Below are 13,447 nucleotides of genomic sequence, written 5' to 3'. Positions count from 1 at the left end.
AAGAATTCTCACCCGAGGAATACCGAAAGGCTGAGAAACACCTGAAAAAAAGTTCAACATCCTTAATCATCAGAGAAATGCAAATCAAAACAACCCTGAGATTCCATCTCACACCAGTTAGAATGGCTAAGATCAAAAATTCAGGTGACAGCAGATGCTGGAAAGGATGTGGAGAAAGAGGAACACTCCTCCATTGTTGGTGGGATTGCAATCTTGTACAACCACTCTGGAAATCAGTCTGGCGGTTCCTCAGAAAATTGGACATAGTACTACCGGAGGATCCAGCAATACCTCTCCTGGGCATATATCCAGAAGATGCCCCAACGGGTAAGAAGGACACATGCTCCACTATGTTCATAGCAGCCTTATTTATAATAGCCAGAAGCTGGAAAGAACCCAGATGCCCCTCAACAGAGGAATGGAAACAGAAAATGTGGTACATCTACACAATGGAGTACTACTCAGCTATTAAAAAGAATGAATTTATGAAATTCCTAGCCAAATGGATGGACCTGGAGGGCATCATCTTGAGTGAGGTAACACATTCACAAAGGAACTCACACAATATGTACTCACTGATAAGTGGATATTAGCCCAGAAACTTAGGATACCCAAGATATAAGATACAATTTGCTAAACACATGAAACTCAAGAAGAATGAAGACTGAAGTGTGGACACTATGCCCCTTTTTAGAATTGGGAACAAAACACCCATGGAAGGAGTTACAGAGACAACGTTTGGAGCTGAGATGAAAGGATGGACCATGTAGAGACTGCCATATCCAGGGATCCACCCCATAATCAGCATCCAAACGCTGACACCATTGCATACACTAGCAAGATTTTATTGAAAGGACCCAGATGTAGCTGTCTCTGGTGAGACTATGCCGGGGCCTAGCAAACACAGAAGTGGATGCTCACAGTCAGCTAATGGATGGATCACAGGGCTCCCAATGGAGGAGCTAGAGAAAGTAGCCAAGGAGCTAAAGGGATCTGCAACCCTATAGGTGGAACAACATTATGAACTAACCAGTACCCCGGAGCTCTTGACTCTAGCTGCATATGTATCAAAAGATGGCCTAGTCGGCCATCACTGAAAAGAGAGGCCCATTGGACTTGCAAACTTTATATGCCCCAGTACAGGGGAACGCCAGGGCCAAAGAGGGGGAGTGGGTGGGTAGGGGAGTGGGGGTGGGTGGGTATGGGGGACTTTTGGTATAGCATTGGAAATGTAAATGAGCTAAATACCTAATAAAAAATGGAAAAAAAGAAAGTATGAATCATCACTATGTTCATAGCAGCCTTATTTATAATAGCCAGAAGCTGGAAAGAACCCAGATGCCCCTCAACAGAGGAATGGATACAAAAAATGTGGTACATTTACACAATGGAGTACTACTCAGCTATTAAAAAGAATGAATTTACGAAATTCCTAGGCAAATGGTTGGACCTGGAAGGCATCATCCTGAGTGAGGTAACCCAATCACAAAAGAACTCAAATGAAATGTACTCACTGATAAGTGGATATTAGCCCAGAAACTTAGTATAGCGAGATATAAGGTACAAGATGCAAAACACATGAAACTGAAGAAGAACGAAGAACAAAGTGTGGACACTTTGTTCCTTCTTAGAATTGGAAACAATCACCCATGGAAGGAGTTACAGAGACAAAGTTTGGAGCTGAGACAAAAGGATGGACCATCTAGAGACTGCCATATACAGGGATCCATCCCATAATTAGCCTCCAAACGATGCTACCATTGCATACACTAGCAAGCCTTTGTTGCAAGGGCCGTGATATAGCTGTCCCTTGTGAGACTAGGCCGGGGCCTAACAAACACAGAAGTGGATGCTCACAGTCAACTATTGGATAGATCACAGGGCCCCCAATGGAGGAGCTAGAGAAAGTATCCAAGGAGCTAAAGAGATCTGCAACCCTATCGGTGGAACAACATTATGAACTAACCAGTACCCCAGAGCTCTTGACTCTAGCTGCATATGTATCAAAAGATGGCCTAGTCGGCCATCACTGGAAAGAGATGCCCATTGGTCAGGCAAACTTTATATGCCCCAGTACAGGGGAATGCCAGGGCCAAAAAATGGGAATGGATGGCTAGGGGAGTGGGGGGGGGAGGGTGTGGGGGACTTTTGGCATAGCATTGGAAATGTAATTGAGGAAAACACGTAATAAAAAAAAAAAGAAAAAAAAAAGAATTTGTGGCTTCCTTTGGATGAATAACCCAAGCAAGGATAAAGCAGCCTGTGTGTTTGCCACACTCTGAGTCTTCCATCTCTTCTTTTCCTTTGTCTCGCTCTCTCTCTCCCTCTATTTGATAGCCTGTTTTTTTGTACTACAAATTACACCAAGGAACGTCCTCTTTATACCTCTGCCCAACTCCATCTATCCACTGTATCCTACAGCAGCAATCTCTGGACCCAGATCCTCCATCAGTCTTTCCTATGTAACCTGTTCCTTAGGGGACACATATCATACCACTGATTCCTGGATTGCAACCTGCCATATACCCTTCGAGGACTGAGTTGTGAAAGTTGGGTAGGAACTGGATCTGATACATTTGTGGTATCTAAAACCACTCTTTTCTCTCAAATAGGGGTAAACACACCAATTAGATTTAACTAAATTTTTCTGTCGTTACTCCATATCTTCTCTTTGAAGAGTTCCCGTGCCTGATCACCATATCTGCTCCAGACCAGCTGATGCTTGCTTGAATTTACTTCCATAGCTTACTGTCTCCTTGGCTGGCGGCTAAAGGTATGTTTAGCCTTGACTCTGAATCTACTTTCTGTTCAAGGGCTTCTTCTTGCTCAGGGATCGTTCAGGCACCTAACTGGTGGCAAAAATGATTGCCTGAAGGAACTGTGAATGCCTTTACACACTGTCCTTTATTCAGGCTCCGCATCCCCAGACTCTGTCAGCCTCACAAAGGCAGCGGTGTCAAGCCAACACAGACATCTCTCACATCTGCATCACACATTTTTTTTTCTTTTCCATCACCCCCACCCTACCCCCAATACCACCCCTACCTCTACCCCCACCCCCACTCCTTGAATTCTCCAGACTGATTCTTGTGGTCAAATCTCACACATTTTCTCAATCTATATGCAAACCAGGTAGGATTGACAGCTGAAGAAAGCTGCACATTGCCTGGGCTTAAAACTTATCTGTTCTCTCTCTGAGGGGAAAATCTTTGAGCTATGTGACAGTGCCTTGAAGCCATGGCCCTTGTCCTAGACTGCCCCAGCCCAGGCAAGCATCTGACCTCTGCTAATGTACAGGACCTTTGGCAGCAGAGAGTGGGGGAGGAGGCAACCAGAGCTCACTGCATGCCAGTCATTCGAGTTCTCTGAAGGGATCAGAGTGTTATTAGAAACCATGGCTGCCAAATGCAGGGCAAATGTAACCAATTTATTAATGTTAAAAAACTAATGTGTGAAATTGGATGAAGAGGAGAGAGACCAGCTGCCCCTCTCTTCCCACTTCCTGTTCTTTGCCAGTGGCAGACAGAGGGTGGGGTACAAAGGATTCCATCTTCTGCAAGAGGACGTTGCTGTCCCAATCATATGTGATAGAGACAGCAAACCCCTTGGGCCAGAGCTTCAAAGGGCTGGGAGATAATTGCATCCTTCATCCCCAGCCTGTGGCTGTGATCCCTCAGCCTGCAGCTTGCAGACTGTGAAGCAGTGGTTAAGAAGGCAAGGAATTTGCTCTTCCCTCCCATTCCACATCCTCACTGTCAGGACCAGGTGATCATGGACCCAACCGTCTCAATGGAGGACACTGCCACAGCTTTTTCCTGTAAATGATTTCAGCTTTGTGTCAGTAGTATTTATGGCTATTTCCAGTCTCTTTCTAGCAAAGGAGATGGTGTCTTCAGCGTAGTATGTGTACTTCCATAAGCTTCCCCATAAGTTCCCTCTCTAAGAGGTGAACAAGTGGGAAGAGTCTTAAAGGCTACTATTTATTAAAGGATCACAACATAACTCTCATATATCTGTATATCTATGTATCTATATATCTATACCTATATAACTCTATCTCTACCTCTGTACTGGCTAGTTTTGTGTCAACTTGACACAGCTGGAGTTATCACAGAGAAAGGAGCTTCAGTTGAGGAAATGCCTCCATGAGATCCAACTGTAAGGCATTTTCTCAATTCGTGATCAAAGGGGAAAGGTCCCTTGTGGGTGGGACCATCTCTGGGCTGGTAGTCTTGGGTTCTATAAGAGAGCAGGCTGAGCAAGCCAGGTGAGGCAAGCCAGTAAAGAACATCCCTCCATGGCCTCTGCATCAGCTCCTGCTCCCTGACCTGCTTGAGTTCCAGTCCTGACTTCCTTTGGTGATGAACAGCAGCATGGAAGTATAAGCTGAATAAACCCTTTCCTCCCCAACTTGTTTCTTGGTCATGATGTTTGTGCAGGAATAGAAACCCTGACTAAGACAACCTCTATCTATATAACTATATATCTATATATCTATTTATAGTTATCTATCTATCTAATTGAACTCTCACAGTCACCAGTCTGTCCAAGATTTTAGATTTTAGGATTAGGATTGAGGATCATGTATGTTTCACTGTATTCAACATCCAGATTTTAAAAATGAAACTCCACTACTTTGGGAGAGTATTCTGATGTGATTTTTTGAGATATGGTCTTTCTGTAAAGACTTGGCTAGCCTGGCACTTTCTATATATCCCAGGTTGGCCTCTACCTCACAGAGATCAACCTATTTCTGGCTCCTAACGGTGGAATGAAAGGTGTGTCCCACCACATGCAGCACTGATACAATTCTTAAGCAGTCTACACAGTTGTTTTTCTTGTTGCTAACTCATTGGAAAGCGTATGTTTCAGATTAACAATTTCCCCACAAATGACAACACAATAACTTAAACCACAGCCTAGAACTGTGGTAGATGGAATGAGAAATGTCCCCCCACGGGCTTATGAGTTGTCCCCAGTTGGTGGTTCCATTGGAAGATGTATAGGAGGTGTGGCCTTGCAGCAGGAGGTGTGTCGCTGTGGGCATTGAGATTTCATAGCTTTGCTCCACTTCTGGTTGTACCTCCTTTTCCATCACGCTCACTGTTACAGATGCACTCTCTCAGCTTCCTGCTCCTGCTGCCATGGCTGCTCTGTGCTGTATGTCTCCCTGCTATGACGAGCTCTTATCTACCAGGAACCATAAACCAAAATAAACTTTTTTTTTTTCCCAAACGTTGCTTATGGTCATGCTAGTTTAATACAGCAACAGAAAACCAGATAATCCCTAAGCCAATAAAATTATTTATCTGTAGTTTATTATTTTATTTTTTCTTTCTGAAAAGCAAGACTGGGACACCTGCAAAGACCACAGTAGTGACAGACCCTCAAGGACTTGGAAACTGAGATGTCACCTGAAGTTTGAGTTGATGTGAGTCCACTTAGAGGTTCAGCTGGCAGTCTTCCCAAGGAGACATGGATGATACAATATATGGAAATATAGTTGATTTATCAAGAAGAGGTAAAATGGAGATAAACAGTCTGTCCTAAGGTTGGAGAGATGGTTCAGCAGGTAAGGGCAACTGCTACCAATCCACATGGTGGAAGAGGGAAGTTGACTGCCACATGTTCTCTGAGATCCACCTATATACCATGGTACTGAGACCAACCCCCAACACACACATGCACCCCCCATTCACACACACAAGACAAGCACACATGCACACACACTCTCCTGTATACACATGTACACATATAGTCACACATACACACATGTACATATGCACACGCATACATACACACACACATCAAGCATGCATGCACACATGCACAAACTCTCTCAAGTACATACAAGTACACACATGTACACATGCACACACTCAAATGTATAGGTATACACACATGTACACACATGTGCACTGTATTGGCTAGTTTTGTGTCAACTTGACACAGCTGGAGTTATCACAGAGAAAGGAGCTTCAGTTGAGGAAATGCCTCCATGAGATCCAGCTATAAGGCTTCTTTTCAATTAGTGATCAAGGGGGAAAGGCCCCTTGTGGGTGGGACCATCTCTGGGCTGGTAGTCTTGGTTCTAAGAGAGCAGGCCGAGCAAGCCAGTGGAAGCAAGCCAGTAAAGAACATCCCTCCATGGCCTCTGCATCAGTTCCTGCTTCCTGACCTGCTTGAGTTCCAGTCCTGACTTCCTTTGGTGATGAACAGCAGCATGGAAGTGTAAGCCAAATAAACCCTTTCCTCCCCAACTTGCTTCTTGGTCATGATGTTTGTGCAGGAATAGAAACCCTGACTAAGATATGCACTCACATCCACATACTTGAAAAAGATGTAATAGAAATTTAAAATTGCTCTATTCTATATGAAGAATGAATGTAAATGGAGGTGGACTACCAAGGATGAAAAGGAAAACCAGAAGAATGCCTGTCTTATTTGTTTAGAGATAAAGATGTCATTTCTAAGCAGATATTTTCTGGATGAAAGACTTTTTTTTTTTTTTTTTTTTTTTTTTTAAATAGTGAAGTGTCACGGGCAGGTTCCTGGTAGGCTAAGTATGGCTCAGTGTATTAACTCACAGTATCTTTTAAATTAAAGAAATTGTCACCTAATTTCCTATTGAAAAGTCTAGGCTCCTATCTTCTTTTGAAGCTTGCCCTTCTGGGAAGACTTGGCTTAGGCAGACTGGACATAATGGGTTGGAGTAGGAAAATAGTAGCTGCTTTTTCGGTGTGTTGTCCCCATTGCCACAGGCTGGATCATCCCCTGCTCTCTGACCTCCTTCAGGCATCTCTGTTACAGTCTTCTGGGCCTTTTGGCTTTGAGTGTGTGACCCCTAATAGTAAGCATGCCTTCAGCTACTTGAGCTCAAATTGGCTTAAGAAAACTCTGAACTTGCCCTGCTCTGATTCCATGCTCAGCGTGCAGCCTCCTGAGAATCTCCCTTACCATGTAGCCCATCTATAAAAAAAGAATGCACTGATCTCCTTTCACGATCATTTGTGGTCTATAAGGTAGAGTTCACAGAACACACAAGATATTATAAAGGCTTGAGTTGACAGGTCTGTTCCCAATTCTGACACTGACACTTGATAGATTAGATCATCATGAGACTGTGCAGCACCCTGCCAGGATCCATATATCTTGGGTCACTTTGTGTTACACACTAAATATTCAAATTGCAAAAATAACTTATATGCAAAATCAATACCTCTATAATCCACAAGTTACTGTGTTTGTAGATCTGCCTGATTCAACAACCAATGAGGGTCTCTAGAGTCAATAGACAATACAAAAGGGGGAAACACTGATACAAATTAATAGTTATCTGTTTCAAAGAGGAAAAGTAGGAAGTGGTGGGAGGAACATGGACTCTGAATAGAGGTTTGTACTCAGTTCCACACACTTTCTTTTATTAATAATGTGAACTTATTAACTGTTCTAAGTTACAAATCCCTCATTACACATTTGAGAGAAATGTGAGGATCGAAGGGACAGGTAAGGAAGACACCATGTAAATTGTAAGATGGGTGTAATTGTTAGTATTAACTTTTTATAATCAAATTGGTGTGTGTGTGTGTGTGTGTGTGTGTGTGTGTGTGTGCGGCTGTTTATCTGTATGTATACTGTTTGCAAATGGAGGCCAGAAGACAGTGAGATTGCCTGGAACTAGAGTTATAAGTGATTGTGAGCTTCCCAGAGTAGAAGCAGGGAACTGAACCTGGATTTTCTACAATAGTGTTAAGTGCTCTAAACCACAAAACCAACTCTCTAGCCCCTAAACCATTTCTTTAGACTTTATAATCCGTTCTATAAGCAAAATTAAAAGTTGTAGGAGAAGGATCCGAGAAGCCCACACCCAGGTTTCTAGCTTGTCATGATAGCATTCACAACCAAGAGATGCATGCTACCTTAGAAGAACCATAATTATCAGGGCCTGCTGTAGATCAAATCAGTTGGTGGTTTGTAAAATAAATAACAACATTCAACAGTGCTGAAGGTGAAAGGAAAGAGTCTCAGAGGCACTGTTGGGTGAGATATTGCATTGAAACAAGAAGGCAATTTGGCAAGATTCTCCCCCCAAAATTGAATATGTGCCTCATTAACAAACACCCTTTTATGTTCTTTACATGACTACTACTGCATAGCTATTACCAAAGAAATAAGATTAATATGTCATCTCAGTGGGAGAGGATTGCCTAATCCTGTAAGGAAGTGATGCCCCAGGGTTGGGGGATACCTAGGGGGGCATCCTCTCAGAAGTGGGGGGGATGGGTGGGGGGGAAGAACTCTTCAAAGGGGGCTCCGGGAGAGGGGACAACATTTGGGATGTAAATTAATTAATTAATTAAAAATTTAATATCTTAAAAGAAAAAGAAAAATACCTTGAAAATAAAAGGCATAAAAGATTAATATGCCATATATAAGAAATGGAATGGAGTACAGTGTGATTACAAGGTGTGTGTGTGTGTGTGTGTGTGAGAGAGAGAGAGAGAGAGAGAGAGAGAGAGTCACAGCCCTGCTGTCTCTGTGAGAACTTATTTGGGGAGACTGTTCTAACCCCCTGGTTTCTGTGTTTCCTCATTAAACCCACATGCCTTCAACTCTCCGGTGGTTTCCCTGCAGTCAATCTCCTGCTTAATGGCTGACAATTCCATGATTCAGATTTTCTTTACAGGCTGGAGAGGTGGTACGTGCCTTATACTTTCTCCCTGAACTGAGTTATCTTTTAAGGATCCTTTTTTTAACTGTGTGATGCTGCCTCATTACTGAAGACCACAGCAGGCTTTGTGTTTTCAAATATATAATAGCAAAGGTAAAAGATAACTACAGAGAGACACAGCATCAGAAGAAGTTGGTTTCCAGTGAAACTGGGAGAGTGATGGGAATAGACACACTGTTCTGTTGTTTCTAACACTGAGACAGTTATGACATAGCAAGCTGGCCAGTAAGACTGTAATAGCCTGAGCTCACCTGTTCCACTTGGCTTGCTCTGATACTCAAGTCTTCAGGTGAAGATCATTATTTCTGTTGCATTTCATGACACATCAGGAACACATGGAAGGATCCCAGGAGTAAACAGGATTCTCTTTTAAACCATATAGGATGGATCAGAAGCGCGGCCCTGCATGGTAAGGGACCTTTATTCTCAACCAGCAGGCCACAGTGAGATTTCTGCAGTGACAAGGGAGATGGTTAGAGAGATAGGGCTTCTCCCAAGACTAGGATTGAAACCCAATCTCAATTAAGTTAAGAGATCTTCAATTAAGACTGTGTGGCCTTCTTGGCCTTACCAGTCCTCAGGAGTCAAGACAGGATCTCCTCTGGCACTCCAAATAGAAGAAGAATTTTTCCAGTAAGACCTCTTTTAGACTGTCAGTTCTCTATGCCTCTAAACAATCCATTTTTTACATGGAAAGTCATTTTCACATTTGAATCCCAGTCCTGGATTTGTTTATCAAATGCTGTGGCAAAAAGTGAAAAGCACTATAATAAAAAAACATTGTTCTTAAACCCTAGCTGTGGAATATCAAAGAAAGGTGAAGAAAGAGAGAAAGAAAGAAAGAAAGAAAGAAAGAAAGAAAGGAAGGAAGGAAGGAAGGAAGGAAGGAAGGAAGGAAGATTAAATTTGGAGTCAACCAAAGCTTCCATCCCATTTGTCGTCTTGCCAAGACATGGACAGCACTAACTTTGTGTAGCCATTCCACTGAGAATGACACATGCAGATGTTTCTGGAAGAAACATGAGGAAATATGTCATACAGCCATCACATGTTATGATGAAGGCAAGCAAAGAGATGCCAGTGTTTTCTCTGTTATAAGACACAGATATTTAAGGAGGAAAAATAAATACAACTTGTCCAGTAAACTTCCAAGAGTTTATAAAATATGTGCTTATTGGAGAAAAAATCATAATCTGTATATTCATAGTCTTTAAATTTCTGAAAGTGAGGAAAACTGGACTTTCCCTTTTTGAACAAGAATAGGATATTTCTTCTTCAAATAGAATTTGTTAGATCAGTTTGCTCTGCAACAGAGATAATAATCCCTTATGCGCATGATACACATGTGTGTGTATAAGTATGTATGTATGTATGTATACATGTATGTATGAATGTATCTATCTATCCTTATCTATCTACATACTTATATCTTTTAAGAAGGAAGGTAAATGCTTTAATGAAAGACAAAAAAAATGAAAATTTTCAGCTTTTGGAAATACACATCTGGGCTGGTGAATGGGTTTGATCTGAGTCCTAGTTTATGAGTGCCCAGCCTTTAAGAATTTTAACCATATTAAGATCCTTCAATCCTTACAGGATAAATATGAAGTTGCTCAATAATCTACCTATGTAATTAAGACTCACTAAATATGTAACATCACAGAATGGCCATCCTAGGATCCTTTAACCCAGGAGCTAAAAAGTATGTTGAAATTTCTTGGTGACAACTTTAAAATATAACATTTATTAATTAGTTTCTTTATGGCAGTACAAACAAATATCAAGTATATTTTATACCAAGTGTATATTCTAGGAATGGAGAATGAAGTAACAAAATGTATCATATCTGTCATAGAAATAAAAACCCCTTCACAGATAGAGGAGAGACAAGCATACAGGAATAGTAAACAAAAATTCATGCACATTTTATCCTTAGTTCTGCAGTTCCCATTACAAAGTGACGACAGTTAAGGGATTGCTTAACTTGTTGAAAGGATCAGAGTCTGCTTTACAAAAGTGGTATTAGGTGAAAACGAACCTTAAAAGAGCAAAGAACTCTCTAGATGAAAGGGAAGAGAGAGTAGGCTTACAGAGATTAAAAAGGCTCAAAAAGGAGAGTCAGGGAAAGTCTGATGAGGAGGGAACCGAAGGCTCAAGGTTGTAAGAGGGACTGGGAAGGCTGCATACCTTTCAAAGGACTTGAGAGCCTTTGACCCCTAGGCAAGAAATGGCACCTGGAGGTCTTGCAGCAGGAGAGATGTTATCAGAGCATCTCTCTTAGGAGGTGGATTCTGAGGCTGTGGAGCAAGATGGAAATCTTGAGTTAGCCCTTAGCCTCTGTCAGAAACAGTAACAACAAGAGGTAACTGATAGACTAACTCAGTCCAGAGCTACAGGAGAGGCGAGGACAGAAGAGTTCTGAGAAGAAATAATAAAGATAGAAGGGAGTGTTATTTTAATGACTTAAGCCATACGACAGGTACCACACACATAGTATTTGGTCTTTATAACAACTCTATGAGCTAAGTGAACATGCCCATTGAAAACTGAACATCTATAAGGCTAACAACTCACTCAAAGACACAGGCAGACATTAGCCAGCAGAGTGAAGATTTGAACCAATGTCCTCTAGATGCCAAAGCCTGTAGCACTTTTGCTCTCTATTCAGAATCAGAAGGAATTGATGAAAAGTTAAATATTTCTTCATTTTCCAAAACTCTGTGAGAATCAATGTGTGTGTTCCCACCTCTGAAAGCCCAGGATAAAGACAATTCTGGCAGGTCACAGTTTTCAGAAGAGACCAGTCTCGAGACTGCAGCCTTGTTCAACCCATCTGCACTTATTTTTGTATTAGCAATAATAAATTATCATGAACATGGTGACTTCAATGTTCCAAGCTCCAGAGGCCATGGCTTCCTCTACAGATCACAGCCTGAGTCCTACTCACAACAGGTTCCTCTGATCTTTACGTCTGCCTCTCTTTTTAGTGTTCTGTTTGTGTTCGTGCGTGTGACAGTACATGCTACAGTGCAAATGTGGAGGTCAGTGGATCACTGTCAGGAGTTGGTCCTCATCTTTCCACTCTGTCCTTGAGGCTCAGCCCATCTTGCTTTTGCTGCTTCACATGGATCCTGCGAGTTGAACTCAGGCTTGACAAAGCCACGTTTCTTGCCAAGCCATGTCTTATGTCCTCTCCCCCTTTCACGTTTAAGGACGCCCATGATTACACAGCATCCACTTGGCAACTCAAAATCATCGCCTTTTGTTAGAGCCTGGTGATTGACAGCCTTAGCTCTATCTGCAATCTCAATTCTCCTTCACTCTAGAAGGTGAACATGCTATCCATTCTTGGGATTAAGGTGCAGAAATCTTAGGGGAGGGAGACAATATTCTCTATACCATAAATTTTTCTTCATTTTTCTTTACTTTCTTTTTGCTTTGCTACTCCCAGACATTTATAAGGAGATTAGAGAACCATTGGTAAGTGAAGAGTTAACAAGACATCCAAGAAGCACAATATCCTCTTGACAATGTTGAATGTGGGATATACCACTGGGCTGAGAGCTGGGCAGCTGGAATAGGTGGCTAACATCTTTAAGAAATGCTCATCAAGCCATGACCAGTGGAAACCAGGACATCAGTCACCTGGGAAACCAAGTAAACATAAACATACAGCCATCCATCACTGCCATCTGGAAGAAATTGGGTAGTGAGGGTCTTCCTGTTAGGCCTTGCTGCAGTATTTATTTGTGTAGCTGGAGATTCCAGACCAGCTTTTCTGTCATCAGTGCTTCAGCGAAGAGCATAGGACTGAGCTTCAGCCTAGAACTAAAACATACCACCTTCGTATACGCATGTGGACGTAAACATTGACAGCAGACAGGTCAATCAAGAGATAGGTGCTCATATCTCCAAGTCTAAGCAATTGCTCTAGGTCATGCCAGGAGGCCCCATGTGTTCTCTGGCAAAACTATCTTTAGAAAAGGCTGAAGTCCCATGAATGCTGCTTGTGTTCTGCTCTGTGCAGAAGCTATGGTGCCCAGAGTTGCTGCTCTATTAAGTTTACCCAGGTCAATGAGCTCAGGTCTGCATGTGCTAGTCATAGATGCCTTGAATTGAGCCCCTGTACAAAGTGCTATGCTAAGTTGGAAGCACGCTACTGACAGTCCTCACTGATGGTGCAGACTGTGTTTTCAGCTGCTGCCCTAGTAATGATAGATGTGTCCTGTTCCTATCACATGCTCCTGTATTATTTGAGCCTAAGTGTATTTACAAGGCAGCCAGCTGAGGTTGCAGGGGGCAGGTCTGAGGCATGGGCTGGAGCAAAGTGAAGTGACCCACAAAGAGAACAAACCTATGACCTTGGCCTCCTAAGCATCATATCTTTACAGGATCAGATAATAGGGTCCTCTGAAAGCTGGCCGTCCATCTAGGTCCACATGCAGCACTGAAACATGCAACATTGAAATACTAAAGCACCCTTGCCTGTCTGCAGCCAAAGGGGACTTTCAGATCAGTTTCCTGATGTTATGTCTGCTCTTACCTTCATAGATTTGATAACCTCTTATCCAATGATACTAAGTATCACTGGATTCATTCTTTTGTTGTTATTGTTATTTTTAGTGCTAGGGATGGAACCTAACCATATCTCCAGACCAAAACATTAAGTTGCCCAGACTGGTTCATTCTGTGACATTGGGATCTTTCCTGCTTCAG

This window comes from Mus musculus, chromosome 3 (assembly GCF_000001635.26).
Source record: "Mus musculus strain C57BL/6J chromosome 3, GRCm38.p6 C57BL/6J".
Lineage (NCBI taxonomy): Eukaryota > Metazoa > Chordata > Mammalia > Rodentia > Muridae > Mus > Mus musculus.
The sequence above is the reverse complement of the archived record's forward strand: the minus strand, read 5'-3'. Positions refer to the sequence as shown.